The sequence below is a fragment of the Narcine bancroftii genome, chromosome 2 (genome assembly GCF_036971445.1).
Source record: "Narcine bancroftii isolate sNarBan1 chromosome 2, sNarBan1.hap1, whole genome shotgun sequence".
Lineage (NCBI taxonomy): Eukaryota > Metazoa > Chordata > Chondrichthyes > Torpediniformes > Narcinidae > Narcine > Narcine bancroftii.
In genome coordinates, this window is record NC_091470.1 from 331,073,311 (window position 1) to 331,088,188 (window position 14,878).

General features: G+C 41.5%; 1 protein-coding gene across 2 annotated transcripts in view; it reads left to right on the forward strand.

Moving 5' to 3' along the window:
* Positions 1–14,878, forward strand: part of LOC138755667 (KAT8 regulatory NSL complex subunit 1-like) — a 221,979-nt gene that overhangs the window by 39,373 nt on the left and 167,728 nt on the right. The gene's annotated exons all lie outside the window — the stretch shown is intronic.

Sequence of the window (14,878 nt, forward strand, 5' to 3'; positions counted from 1 at the left end):
ATGTGGCTCTCACATTAAGTTTGGCCACCCCTGCAATAGACTGCCCTTCATAGGCTGCTCATAATTTTATTTACTTTTATCAAGTCTCACCTCATCTTCTGATGCTCCAGAGAAAACAATTTCAAGTCTGCTAAATCTCTTTTTACATCTAATTCGTTCTTATGCAGGGAACATCATGGTAAACCTCTTCTGCACCCTCTCCAAAATCTCCCTATAGTTTTATGATCAGAACAATGTGCACTAGTCCAAATGTGGCCTAAGTAAAGTTTATAATGTTGTGACTTGACTTCCTAATATTTATACCCAATAGCTGGACCGATGAAGACAAGTATTCTGAGCCACACTCTCAAGCCCACATGTGTCTGTCCATGGCCTTTCACACTACCCCACCCTGACCACCTGCAGGTTGGAGGAACAAAACCAGGGCACGAACATTGAGTTCACTGCTTTCCACTAATAAGGTTGCTTTTTTCCCCCTCTTTCCTCCCCCCCCTTAACTAGTTATTCCAGTTCCTACTTCTTTTCTCTCTCCACCTAGCCTAGACTCCTCCCCCCCTTCCTTCCTGTGGTCCCCCCCTTCCTTCCTGCAGACCCGCTCCCATCATATCCCACTTTCACCACCCCCTCCTTCCAACTTTTGTTTGGACATCTATAGTGTTCCCCCACAGCTTGATGAAGGTGATGTATCTTTACCATTGCTACTTAAAGGCACTCACTGTTTGACCTGAGTTTCTCCAGCATTTGTGTATTTTTTCACTTAACCACAGTGTCAACAGAATCCTGTGTTTTACTTCTACATATTCATCCAGATCATTAATATAAATTATAAACAACAATGGTCCCAGCTCTAACCCTTGCAAACACTACTGGTCAGGCATATCCTGTCAGAATAACATTCCTCAATCTCTAATCTTTGTTTTCCATGATCAAGCCAATTTTGGGGATCAACTCACCAACTGACTGTGAATTTCACATGACCCAATCTTCTCGACCAACCTATCATGCAGGACTTGTCAAATGGTTAAAGACAACATCCACAGCCCTACCCTTATCAATTATTTTTGGTCAATTTCTCAAAATGAGACATGACCTGCTTTACACAATGTCTTGCTGACTATCCCTATTTAATCACTATTTTTTCCAAATGAGCGTAAATCCTTTCCTGAATCATTCCAGTGATTTCTTTATCATTGTTTGTATCCATTGCTCTTCTCAAAGGAACAGTTAATTTTCTAGTGTTCTGGTCCCTGGAATATAAAAACACACTGGCTTTGAAGTTGCCATGGAAAATTGGTAGGTTTCCTTCTGGAATAAAACAATTTTTTTGCATAACAAGCATCAGCTGTGATCAACGAAACAAAATAAATGTTTCCGACCATTATCCCTGTAAAAGAAATGGAAAACCGAAAAAGCAAACTTTCAAGTGCAGAGATGAGAGCAATTCCAACCACAAAAATATTGTTTTGTGTTAAGGTAAACACAGTTGTGTTCAGTCCCTTTGGAGAAAAGAGAATCTTTAATTTTCTACTAATGCCATCATTCCAGACAGATCAGCTGTAACTTTTAAAGAAATTTGTCATTTGTACTGTATCAAAGATACTTTCTTCACTCCTTCTAGGTAACTTAAAATATTGTTTTATCATTTGTCACTCCTGGTGCAGTCATCAATCTTAGACATTAACATATCTCTCCCAAAATAGCACCCATGCTATTTCTCAGTTTCAGAATAACAGTCTTTTCTGCTTTTCAACTATCTCACTCTGGGATCTGTGCAAGAGATTTTTTCAGAGGTCAGAGTAGAAGTTATGCTCCACCTCATCCACAGTTTTTATGTTACAGAAAACCTTGAGGAATATACCTTGAAGAAGAGATCAGACTTGAAATGTTGATTATATATCTTTACCTCCTACAATCCCTGCATGACCTGCTGAGTTCTTCCAGCTTTTCTTGTGTTTTTTATTGCAATCACAGCATCTGCAGACTTTTGTATTTCACTTAATTTTACAGAAAATGCCCTGATTACCATAATGTAGTGGTTTGGTATTGTTGTCATTTACTCTTTGGAGAGTTGCCGAGTTAACAGAGATGCTCATTGCTGATGTTAAAGCCCACCCTATGAAGTCAGTGTTTACCTTCCAATCTACCATTCCAGAAGCAGGAGTACTCACCAGCTTGTTTACGAAGTGGACAATTTCTGCCGGTCATGTCTCATTCGGGATGGTAACGTCATTACACAAATACCTCAAAGTTCAAATTACATTCATTACATCACAGATGATCCAGAGTTTTCACGACACATCTGTAGAAATTTCCTCAGGTTTATGATGTCATTACCAAACCTACACAAACTCCTGATGAAGTAGAAGCACTTCTGTACTCTCTTCTTGATGAGACTTGTGTGTGAGATGGTGATTCCCAGGAATTTAAATTTGCTCACCCTCTCCACCTCTGATTTCCCACAATGATCACTGGACTGTATATCTCTGGTTTATCCCTTTTAAAGTCCACAATCGATTCCTTGGTTTTGGTGACATAAAGTGTGAGGTTATTGTTAGTACACCATTCATCCAATTTTTCCATCTCCCCCCGTATGCTGAATCATCACCCCTTTTTATACAACTGACTACCCTGGTACCAGCAATTTTGTTGGTATCATTGTTGTACTGAGCCATGCATTAATAGCTGTAAAGTGAGTAGAGCAGGGGGCTTAGAATCCAGCCCCAAGGTGCTCTAGCACTGATGGAGATTGTGGAGCAGATATTCTGACCAGTCCTCACTGATTGTGGCTTGGAGGTGAGGATATACTCACACACTGGGTATTGAGGCTCAAGTCTTGGAGTTTGCTGATCAGGTTTAAGTGCATGATGTTGTTGAATGCCGATCTGTAGTTGATAAAGAGCATCCCGATGTATGCATCTTTGCTGTCCACATATTCCAGGGATTTGTGTCGAGTCAGTTAGATGTAATCTGCTGTAAACCTGGTGCTGCAGTCGGCAAATTGGAACACATTTTGTTGTACTGAGACACAGTCGCAGATGCAAAGCAGGGGGCTAAGTACTTCAATTCCCAGGCAACAATCATGAAGCAATATTCACTTCTGTTGCTGTCCAGAACATCTCAAACTTCACAACGAGCTACCCAGAAGTGGTCATAAAAAAGTGCATCGCAGCACAGATACGTTCTGATATAGCAGAGAATTAGAATCAATTTGGGTCCAGCAAAGGCAGAGAAAGTATGAAAGATGGGAAAGGGTCTCTCGGACACAAAGTAGCATATGGCAAATTTAAGAATTTTATCAAAGCATTTCATAAGTAGGTTAGGGGCTAAAAGGGTAAGCAAAAAAAAAAGAATATGGCACCATGAGATGAAAGTGTCAGACTGTATTCAATTTGAACTTGGGTGAGGAGGAATTTCAAAGAAAATGAAGCATCTTAGAGGAGATGACCTATAAACAGGGATCAGAGGATGTTAATTCAAATGATGAACCCGTGGCCCATTTTCCAATATTTTTTAGGATTTTGGTTCAGGCTCTTTTTTGAGCTGTTGTATATGTGTGTGTTTGTCTGTTTACTGTTAGGATTTCTCCAATCCCATTGTGGGTTCGTTCATATTATTGGTTCCTGCAGATTGGAGGAACAACGCCGTATTTTCCATCTGGGCACGCTCCACCAGATGGCATGAACATTGACTTTACTGCTTTCCATTAAACCTTCCCCCTCCCCCATTTCCTGCCTTTCCAGTTCTTTCACTTACACAGACCTGCTTCCCCTCCCCCCCCTCCTCCATTGCTCCTGCCTTCTCCTCTTGTCATTTCTTGCGGAGCCACCTCCCTTCACCCTCCCACTCATTTGTTCTGATGCTTGCGCATTTTCTCTTACTTTGATGAAGGGCTCAAGCCTGAAATGTCAGTTATGTATCTCTGTCTTTACTACAAAGAGGACACTGTTTGACCTGCTGTGTTTCTTCAGCATTTTGTGTTTTTTTACTTCAACCATGGTGTCCACAGAATTTTGTGATTTACAGCTGTTTCTGTAATGTTGCCTATGTCATGTACACCTCAATCATATCTCCTTCCTTCAGAAGAAACAACATCAGGTTCTCCAGTCTTAACAGTGCAGTAGAATTTGTTAATCCTCAGACCAAACAGGGAATTTTTCCTGTGCCTCAAGGCCTTTGCATCTAAACAGTGGTGATTAGAATTGGACACATCACTTTTGTTGTTTTAACAAGGATTCAATGTCACTTTCTGAAGGGACAGCAATGGACTTGTTTTGAAGGAATCAACCTGGATGTGGTAAAAGTATTCTTCACAACCATTCTCTCAAATGCAGAACCATTGGGATTTCCAATTTAAAAAAAAGAATCATCACAGTGGCAGTTTTGATCCACATTTGGGTTGATTGATGCCATAGAATTAGGCGTTGACCATTCATCTGACAGGATATTTCTCCTCATGAAGTCTAGGATTGGGGCACAGTTACAAAGTAAGATGAGTCTCAACTTAGTGATTAGGATGACGCTCTTATCAAAAAATGATAAATTTTTGGAATTCTCTTTGGGAATATTTAGGTATATATAAGGCTTATAGAAACTTTTTCATGCAAGCTGTCAAGGAACGGATCATAGGGAACGTTCAGGAAAACGGAGTTGTGGTCAAAATAACATCATTCCTGATTTTTCGGAACGATGAAACAGATTTGAAGGCCAATTCCTTTTCCTATTTTTCATCTAATGCTTTTTCCACATCCAGATTGATGCCTTCAAAATAAGTTCCTTGCTGTCCCTTCTGCTATTGGACTTGGTAAATTCTGATATAAAAAATCCTTCCTTGAATTTATAGCACAGTCTGTGAAACCACATGTTCTTGATGGGATGACCATTGCATGGCACATTTTTGGCTTGAATTTTACAAGGCATTTATTGATCCATGCCTTAAAATTGTTGAAGGCTCCCTGCTTGCAAGGATAGGCTGCTTTTCTTTGATAAGTTACAAATGCAATCATCAATAAACATGCTCTTCTTTGTGACGGATAGAGGATCTTTGATCTCCAGTGGTTGAGCCAAGAATTATCCCTACCTTCCATTGTTAGCCAAGTGCAGGAATAATGGACCTCCAATAGTCAAAGACATATTGCTTAAAAAATATGACTCCAATTTATGGAGGATTTTTCCTTTAATACATTTCTATCTCTGTTTTACTCAAGTTGTTTTGATGGATCATGAGCTGCCTTGACGTTAAGAGAAAGCACTTCTCTAATTTCTGTTATCAAGTTCCTTGTTCCATGTTAGGGTCAAGATGTAATGAGGTCTGGAGTCTGATGATCTTGATAAATCCATAGTGATGTGCTTGATTGTCTTCTGAGGATGTTCAGCTTCGTATCATAGTTGAGCGGCATAGAAATAAGCTCTTTGGTCCCAACTTGTTAATATCTACTAATGTGTCCTCCTGAGCTTGTTGTGCTTCCCTGCATTTGGAAGTCCCTCTAATTTTTTTCTGTCCATGGCATTGTTCAAATTTTTATCAAATGTTGGTCATGCTCTCAATTCCACCACTTTCCTCCAGCATCTCATTCTATAGACCCATCACTATGGAAAACTTTCCCCCTCAGGTCTACTTTAAATCTCTCCCTTTCACCTTAAACTCACTTTACAAATTGATGAGACATACCCATTTCTACACTCCACATATCTATCTCTGATTGTAAGAGGTGCTTCAGGCAGTCAAAAGGCAATTTCATGTAAAATAACACTTTTTATCACATGACAATAAATTGAATCTTAAAGCTGTACTTATTTTCAGAGGAAAGGTGAGAATTGATTTTGGCTCTGTGAAAGGAGACAGAAGGAAAGGGGAAGAGAGAGAGAGTCAACTCGAGGAAAGGAGTTGGGGGTAGGGGTGGTTAATGGAAGCTGGAGAAATTGATGCCAATGCCGTCAGGTTGGAGGGTGCCCAGACGAAATCTATGGGGTTGTTCCTCCAATTTACAGGTGGTCTCAGTCTGGCAGTGCATGAGACCATGAACAGACATGTCAGCAAGTGAATGGGATGGGGAGCTGCCTCTGGGAGAACTTCACTGTTGGAGTGGACAGAGCCAAGACGTTCAACGAAGCAATCTCCCAGTATGCATCCAGTCTCTCTAATGTAGAGGAGGTCACATTGGGAGCACCCCTGCTGTTCACAAGTAAAGTGTTGCTTCACTAGGAAGGACTGTTTTGGACCCAAATGCTGGTAAGGGAGGAGCACTTCCTGTAGTCACAGAGGTAGGTGCCAAGGGCATGATTAATGGGAAGGAGAAGTGGAGGGAGTGGTTCCTGTGGGAAGGAGAGGGGAAGATGTCAGATGAAGGGATCACGTTGGAGGGATCACGTTGGAGGTGGCAGAAATGGTGGAGGATAATACATTGGATGTGGAGGCACATGGGTGGTTAATAAGAACAAAGGGAATCTTGTCCTTGTTGCACCTGGAGGATACGTGGGAGAGGGTTGAGTTTATGGTTGCAAAAGGGAAGCCATATTTTTGGAAGATGGAGGATATCTCAGGTAAACGGGCATGGAAGACCTTGTCCTGAGAGCAGATGCAATGAGATGGATGAATCGTGTAAGGATTCCTTTTCTTACAGGGAACAGGGTGTGAAGAGGTGTTAAATAGAACATTACAGCACAATTTCTGGGCTGTACAGGCCCTTTTGCCATGATATATAACCCCACTCAACAATTTAAACCACCCCTATCTCACATGATTTACTGATGTTAGATTTATTGTCAGAGTTCATACAACCCTGAGATTCCATTTTCCTGTGGGCCTGACAGTATTAGGTAGTGCAAAAATAAACTGTATACAGTGTAAACTTGTAAACAAATAAAAGAACTGTACATGTAAACAAATAAAAGAACTGTAAACAGATAATGAATGTAAACAAACTGCAATACAGAGAGAACAAAAGAAAATCAATAAAGTGCACAAGTAGGAATCTTTAAATGAGTCTCTGATTGTTGTTGAGGAGTCTGATGGTGGAGGAATAGCTGCTGTTCTTGAATCTGGTGGTGCAAGTCTTGTGGCACCTACACCTCTTTCCTGCTGGCAGCAGCGAAAATGGAGCGTGTGCTGGATGATGTGGGTTTTTGATGATTGCTGCTGCCCTCCGATGGCAGCATTCCCTATAGGTATATTCAATAGTGGGGAAAGTTTTGCCTGTGATGTCCTGGACAGTATCCATTATCTTTTGGAGACCTTTACACTCAGTGATATTGATGTTCCCATACCAGACTGTGCCTCAGCCAGTCAGTACATTTTACGCCACACCTCTGTCAAAATTTGCCAGGGTTTCTGGTGTCATTCCAAACTCTCATAAACTGAGGAAGTCGAGATGCTCACATGCTTTTTTCATGAAACCATTGGTGTGTTGGGTCCAGGAAAGGTCCTCCAAGATGGTGACTCCCAAGAACTTAAATTTGCTCACTCTCTCCAACTTTGATCCCCCAATCATCACTGGATCATACCTCTGGCTTTCCTTTCCTGAAGTTAACAATCAGCTTCTTAGTTTATATATACAACCATAATCTTCTATTCTTCTTGCATCCATGTGCCTATGCAAGAGTCTTTTCAATTTCCCTATTATTTAATATTTAGTTTAACAAAGGAATGAAGACAATAAAAGATTGTTTTCAAAGTTCAACTTTAATGACATTTGAACAATTGAAAAGTAAGTATGGAATACAAAACAATACAATATTTTCTTATTATCACTTAAAGGCATATTTAAGAGATCATTTAGATCCAGATTTGATATTACCTGAACAAATTTATTTGGAACCATTAATAACAGATATAAATATTAAAAAGTTTATTTCAATTATGTATACAATTTTGCAAAAAGGAGTTCATAAGTCCAGACAAAGATGGGAGAAAGTTTTAAAAATAGATATTCAAGAGGAAACTTGGTTAGAACTTTGTTAGGATAGTATGACTAATACAATTAATGTCTGGTACAGAATGGTACAATAAATTTTTTTACATCAACTAAACCTTACTCCACAGAAGTTAAATGGTTTAAATTCCAATTTTTCAGGTAAATGTTTTAGATGTTGTGGCAGAGTATATAGAAATGTTTTTGGGAGTTAAATTGGGAAAGGTTTGTTAGAGTAGTTCACATGCAAACATTTTAAAACAGGTCTTATTTGAAATACTGGAGACATAGTGGCTTCTCACACCTTTTTGCAAGATCTTTGAAGAGCACTCCAGAGACATCACTAATGGATTATTGTTTATCAAGGCAACAAATGAAAGAGCAGACTGGAGCTGCTAGTATCTGCAGGAGAGTTTTGCTGTTGTAACAGGATCATGTGGTTTTGCAAGTAGAGTTAAACAAGCTTTCTCTCAGGCTCATTGTGTGAGTGAGAGAGACACACAGAGTGCACTTCACAGTGTTATAACCAGCAAGAGGTTGCTGGGATGGGAACAGGACAAGCTGATAAGCTTTTGGAAGACAATCTGGTTGAAGCCCTTGTGGTTCATACAAGAGGAGAGGACTGGCTGTCTGATGTTTCACTTGGAATAGGAGAAACAGAAAGGAACTCTGTGGTGACCTGAAAGAAGGAGGTTATCATCTCTGATGGGGCAAGTTTCGTCACCAAGACACTGAGGTGACTGATGGAAGTACCTCAGTTGTGGATGTTCTGGAACAACACATCTCTCTGAAAACCAACAAGAACCTTCCTGAGCGGTAACCATTTACCTTTCGAGCATCAAAGCCTGGTGAACTTCATAAATGTTAAATTCTGTGCACAGTGTAAGAATTGCCTGCAATCAGTGAACTTGGAGGAATGAGAAGTGAGATTGGACTGTGAACCAAAGAACTTCTGAACTTATACACACACACACACACACACACACACACACACACACACACACACAAAGTGGGGTGTTAGGTAAAGTAAGTTAATAGTGAAAAGTTAAAGTGTAATTCTGTTTTTATGTTTAAAGATAATTAAAAGCAACTTTTGTTTAAGTAACCATTTGTCTTGGTGAATATCTATTGCTGCTGGGTTTTGAGGTCCTCTGGGCTCGTAACAATGTAATAAAGAAATAGGTACTTTTTTGCATCCTACGTGGGAATGTTCAAAATTAAGATTCTTTTGGATAGAATTGGGTTTATTTTTGGAAAGAATTACAAAAGTTAAGTTTCCTCAAGATCCAAATATTTTTTAACTTGGAAATATTTTTGACACAGAATTGAAATTAAATAAATATTAAAAAGAATAGCCTTAACGGTAGCTAGAAAATGTCCAAATCCATGCATCTCTCAAAATTGCTGAGCAGGTTGATTGAATAGTTAAGAAGGCTTATGGGATGTTGGACTTCCTGAATAGTGGGGTTTCGTTCAAGAGTCAAGAGGTCATGTTGCAACTCTACAAATCTCTGGTGGGACCACACTTAGAGTATTCTGTTCATTTCTGGTAATCTCATTATAAGAAGGATGTGGAAACTATGGGGAGGGAGCAGAGGAGATTTACTAGGATGTTGCCTGGATTGAAAAATAATGAGGCAAAGTTTGCAAATAGCAAGCACCAAGGGACATCTCCACAAAGTGAAGGGATGGAAGTTTAGGGGAGTCATCAGGGATAATTTTTAAACAGAGTTCTGGGTTCCTGGAATGCTTTGCCAAGGGTGGTGGTGGAGGCTGAGACACTTTGGGCAATTAAGAGACTCTTAGGCACATGGATCAAAGAAAAACAGGGTTACGAGATAGGAAGTGTGTAGTATACATTCTTGAGTAGGAATATAAAGGTTGGCACAGCATGGAGGGCTCAAGGGCCTGAACTGTGGTGTAATGCTCTATGTTCCTTCTCCCTCTCTGTTAATCATTAGGCACTTTCAGGTGGCCAAAATACCCAGATATAAAGCTGCATATTATACCCCTATGTGGCTATCAGGAGGCTACCTGAAAGCACAGGAGGCACCTGTGAGGCGCACTGAAAGCGGCTGCTAAGGGGATGACAATCAGCTGGCGAGCGCCTGACAGCCCCCCTTCCCGCTGCCCCTGCCCCCTGGTGCGGGACATCAGCGCTGGGGTGGCAGGCGCGGGCTGCCCCAACCCTGATAGCCCGAAGGGACAGGAGTTGGAGTGTGCTCTGAGGCATCTCTCGTGCAGCTGTCCCTTTCAGGTGGCCAGCACTGCGCATTCTGCGCTTCCACCTGAACGACCATTCCACAGGTCTGAATCCACTTCTGCAGGTGCATTCTTGGTGGAGAATGCACCTGAAAGCGGCTAATGAAGAACTATTCATTCAGGACCTGCCCTATCTCTGCCTACAGGTACATGTTGCCTCCTTTATGCTTAAGCAGCCCTACCTTCACTCTCATTATCCTTCTGTTCTTTTTGTATGCAGAGATGGCCTTTGGGTTTTCCTTAATCCTACATCCTACTTGCCAAGGCCTTATTGTGCACCCCACCCCCATGGGTCTTTGAAGTTCTTTCTTCAGTTCCTTCCTGGTTATCATATAATTCTCGTGTGTCCTTCTTGTCCTTTGCTTCCTAGATCTTTTATATGCTTCCTTCTTCCTCTTAACTGGTTGGCTCACCCCTTTTGTCAATCTCAGTTCCCTTATCTTACCATTTTTGCCTGAGTCAATGGGACAAACCTGTTCAGAAACCTGCACAAGTGGTCCCTCAACGCCCTCCACATTACTTGTGTGCTTTTCCCTGAGAACATCTGTTCCCAATTTACTCTCCCCAGTTCCTGCCTAATTCCATCATAATTAACCCTTCCCCAATTAAACATTTCACCATTTTGATACTCCTATCCTTGCCATAGCAATGCTAAAGGTTAGGGAATTGTGCTCATTATTACCAAAATGCTCACCCACTGAGGACTGTCAACTGTCCAGGTTCATTACCCAGAACTGGATCCAGTATGGCCACTCTTGGTTGGCTCTTCCACAAACTATGTTAGGAATCCTTCGACACACCTGAACAAATTCTGCCCCATCTAATCCTCTGACAGTAAGGAGATGCCAGTCAATATTAGGGAAGTTGAAGTCTCCCTTAACAGCAAGCCTGTTATTTTTGCACCATTTCAGAATCTGCTACTTATCTGCTCCTTAACGTCTAGATGGCTATTTGGTACTCTATAGACTCCTCCCCAAGAAAATAATTGTTCCCTTCCTGTTCTGTCTCCCACCCGCACTGACTTAATTAACAATCCCTCCACAATGTCTTTCCTTTCTGCAATGGTGATTATATCCCTGATTAGCAATGCTCCTCCTCCAACCCCCTCCTTTTGCTTCCATTCTTATTCCTTTTGAAACATCTAAACCCAGGTGCCTGCATCAGCCAATCCTGTCCTTGTGTCAACCAAGTTTTTCTAACAGCCACAACATCGTAATTCCACTCCTGATCCATGCTCTTTTTTTTTTTTTAAATTTTTTATTTTTCACACCATAAATCACAATAGTCATGATATACACTTTTTCTTTTCCACACATTTACAGTACTCCTGATCCATGCTCAAAGTTCATCTCCCTTATTCCTAATACATCTAGCATTGAAATGAACTAATTTCAAACCTGTCAACTGTTTGGATTTATGCTCCCTCCTTTGCGTGTGCTTCCTTACCATCTTACTACACATTGCATCAACCTTTCCACCTATTTTCTGCCCTGTTATTCTGTTTCCCATCCCCCTGCCAAACTAGTTTAAACCCTCCCCAACAGCTCAAGCAAACCTCTCTGCAAGGATATTGGTCCCCTTCCAGTTCTGGTGTTACCCATCCTTTTTTGTACAGAAGGGATCCCAATGATCCAGAAATCTGAAATTTCAGCCACATATTTATCTGCCATATCATCCTATTCTTACTCTCCCTGGCATGTTACACATGCAGCAGCCCTTAGATTAGGACCCTTGAGGTCTTGTCTTTTAGCTTCCTATCTAGCTCCCTGTATTCTCTCTTCAGGGCCTAATTTCTTTTCCTACCTTTGTCATTGATACCAATATGTACCACGATTTCTGGCTGTTGTCAAGGTAGCTGTGGGATATGGTGGATTTGTAGAAGACATCTGTTGAGTTTCTCTCCTGAGATGGAGACAGAGATTGAGAAAAGTGAGAATGTTGTCAGAGATGGAAAAAATGAATTTCAGATCAGATACTATTTATTGTCATGTAATGAAACAGAAGTGCGTAATAGAAATGTTACACAAAATTGCCTTTAGTCTACCATAAGGCAGATGAAGATTCACCATTAGAATTACCTGACGCCCTTTAAAGTCAGAGAAAGAGAAGTAGAGTTACTGAGTATCCATGGATTCGATTCCAGCTCCCCCGCAGCCTTTGCAGCTGCATAAGACTCCAAGTCAGTTCAAACCATCGACAACCTGAACCCAGATTCAAACCTCCAACTCATCGAGGAAGCCTTCAGCGCCCAGGGCTCTTCAGGTGCCCTTTTTTCCATCAGAACCCTCTCAAATCTCAATTCCAATACCTGGTTCTCATGGGCCATTCTCCAGCAGACCGCAACATATGCAGATTCCTCTCCTGTAGATCATCAACAGTTCACCACCTATTTTTGTTTGGCCACACACCCGCTCGCTGGTCTACTACAGTGGGTCATCTCCTGTGCTTTTCTGTCTCAACTTTGGGTGTTCTTCCTGTTACTGGTGCCCTGTGCCAATCTGCTCCTCCCCTGGTGTCTGTAGTCCCTAACAGCTGTTATCGGAAATGACACTGCCATCTTGGGCCCAGATCCTACAATCGGAGGATTTTAAATAAAACATTGTTGGCTCCTTTAATAGGCCATTTAAATTTGAGGTCAGGTTTGAAGTTCATAGCAAAGTGGATAAAGTTGATGAGCTCATCATGGGTGCATGAGGCAGCACCAAACTATCCGTAAGTGAAGCGGAGTAAGAGTTGAGGAGCCTTGCCTATGTAGGCTTATATAGTACATTTCCAATTATCTGAAATTCTCAGTTATCCGAATTTTTTTTAAATGTGTCTTATTTTATAAGCAGAGATCACGTTGTGTTTTGGTAAGAATTAAATATTATTTCATGCATGAAAAACCTGTTGTTTTTCCATATTTAACCATTGATACAAGTATTCTGCTGATGCTACTGGGCTGCTTAAAGCAATTTCGCAGCTATCTGAAAAATCTGGTTAACTGAAAAACGTCCAGTCCGAAGCATTTTGGATAATTGGAAACATACTCTAGCATGGATTGCTCTACATTCCCAACAAAAAAAAGCAGGCATAGCTTGGGGCCATGCAGGAACCCATGGTGAACCCTTTGATTTGAAAAAAGTGAAATGAATCAAAAGTGAAGTTATTAGGCCTTTTTATAGAGCAAAATACGACCATAAAGGTGGAGATTCTCCTCCCATATGTGCTGAACTTACCTTCATAAACGCTGCATGAGCAACTCCAAGCCGCCGACTCCAATCCTTTTTCAACTTTATGTCAGAGGTGGAGCGTAGTGCTCCGCTACACATCATAAATGTATTGTTGTTGCAGGTGACTGGCTCGGGGCTGGCTAATGATGTCGCAATGACGCGGTCAGCCCCTAACCCAGGAGCCACCACCAGGGACCTCATGGTGATTGGTGCTGGGGTTAGGGCTCCCTCCTGCCACCTGGAAATGTCCTTTTCTCATTCCCCCTCCACCCCTCATTCCTTCACCAAGGACGTCGAGACTGAGGAGCTAAAGGCCTAGCGGGGATATGAGAGCTCAGAGACTCATTGCCCGCTGAGCTGCCAGGGTCAGAGGGTGAAGGGATCTGGGTGCTAAGCTCCACAACCTGGGAGGAAGGAGGGCAGATGCTGAGGAGTGGAGATGGAGAAGCAGAGCCTGGGAGTTCGATGGATGTAAGAGGGGAGCGAAAAGCCAGAGGGGCAGTGCCGGGCAGAAGAATGATCAAAGGCCGTCTTCATTACTCATAATCCTCCACACAGCTGGAACTGCTCTGGGAAATGCAGAGTGGTTCCAGCTATGTGGCGTATTATGGTTAATGAAGAAGGCCATTGCTCGGCACATAGTTAGACCTCATGGTGACGGGTGGCGCTACAACACCATTTGCCCTGCCTCCATATGCTCCGGAGGATGCTACAAGGCGCCTCTATTCATAAAAGTGGTGCGGGAGCAGCCACGATTCAAGCCGTCCTCGAGGCAGAGTCCTGGCATAAAAACATCTATTGAGGGTGAGGACAAGTTCTGCCAACCGGAGGAGGTTGGTAGAGGAGGGGGACTGTTTGGGTACAGATTGACATAATTTTGTGGTGGCATATTCTTCTCTGTAGTTCAGGGGTGTCAAACTCAAATTCACGGAGGGCCAAAATTAAAAACTTAGACTAAGTCGAGGGCCGAACTAAATATTTATTGAAAATTTTCAACAACATCTACATGTTTTCTCTTCTTTCAACATATGTAATGTTAAACTTTTTCTTATTAAAATAAATGTTTAATAATAGTTTTGGATAAACTCTTTCCAGAAGCATTAACAAATGAGAAATAAAATATTCAATAAATAATATTTCTCTATAGAGGATTTGTCAAATTTTGCTAGTGTGCTGTCGAATAGTAAAATCTGAGGGCTATTGAGAATGTGGGAGAATAACATGATTCCTGAAACAATCAAATGGGTGACTGATTGTGGGCATGAACTCTAGCAGGGTTATTTGCCATGCCCTTTTTCCATTGGTACAGATATCCTTTGATTGACACACTTTTCAAGTTTTATGCCTAATGAGCTTGTATCCAGGTGCAGGACCATTTTTAACCAGGAATATATTTATCACTGTGACATGAAACTATTGGAAGATCGTTTTATCCTGAGATTAAAGTTCATAATCCTTACTCAGGCCTGTGTGCGGGAGGGCGGGGTTTGCGGACGA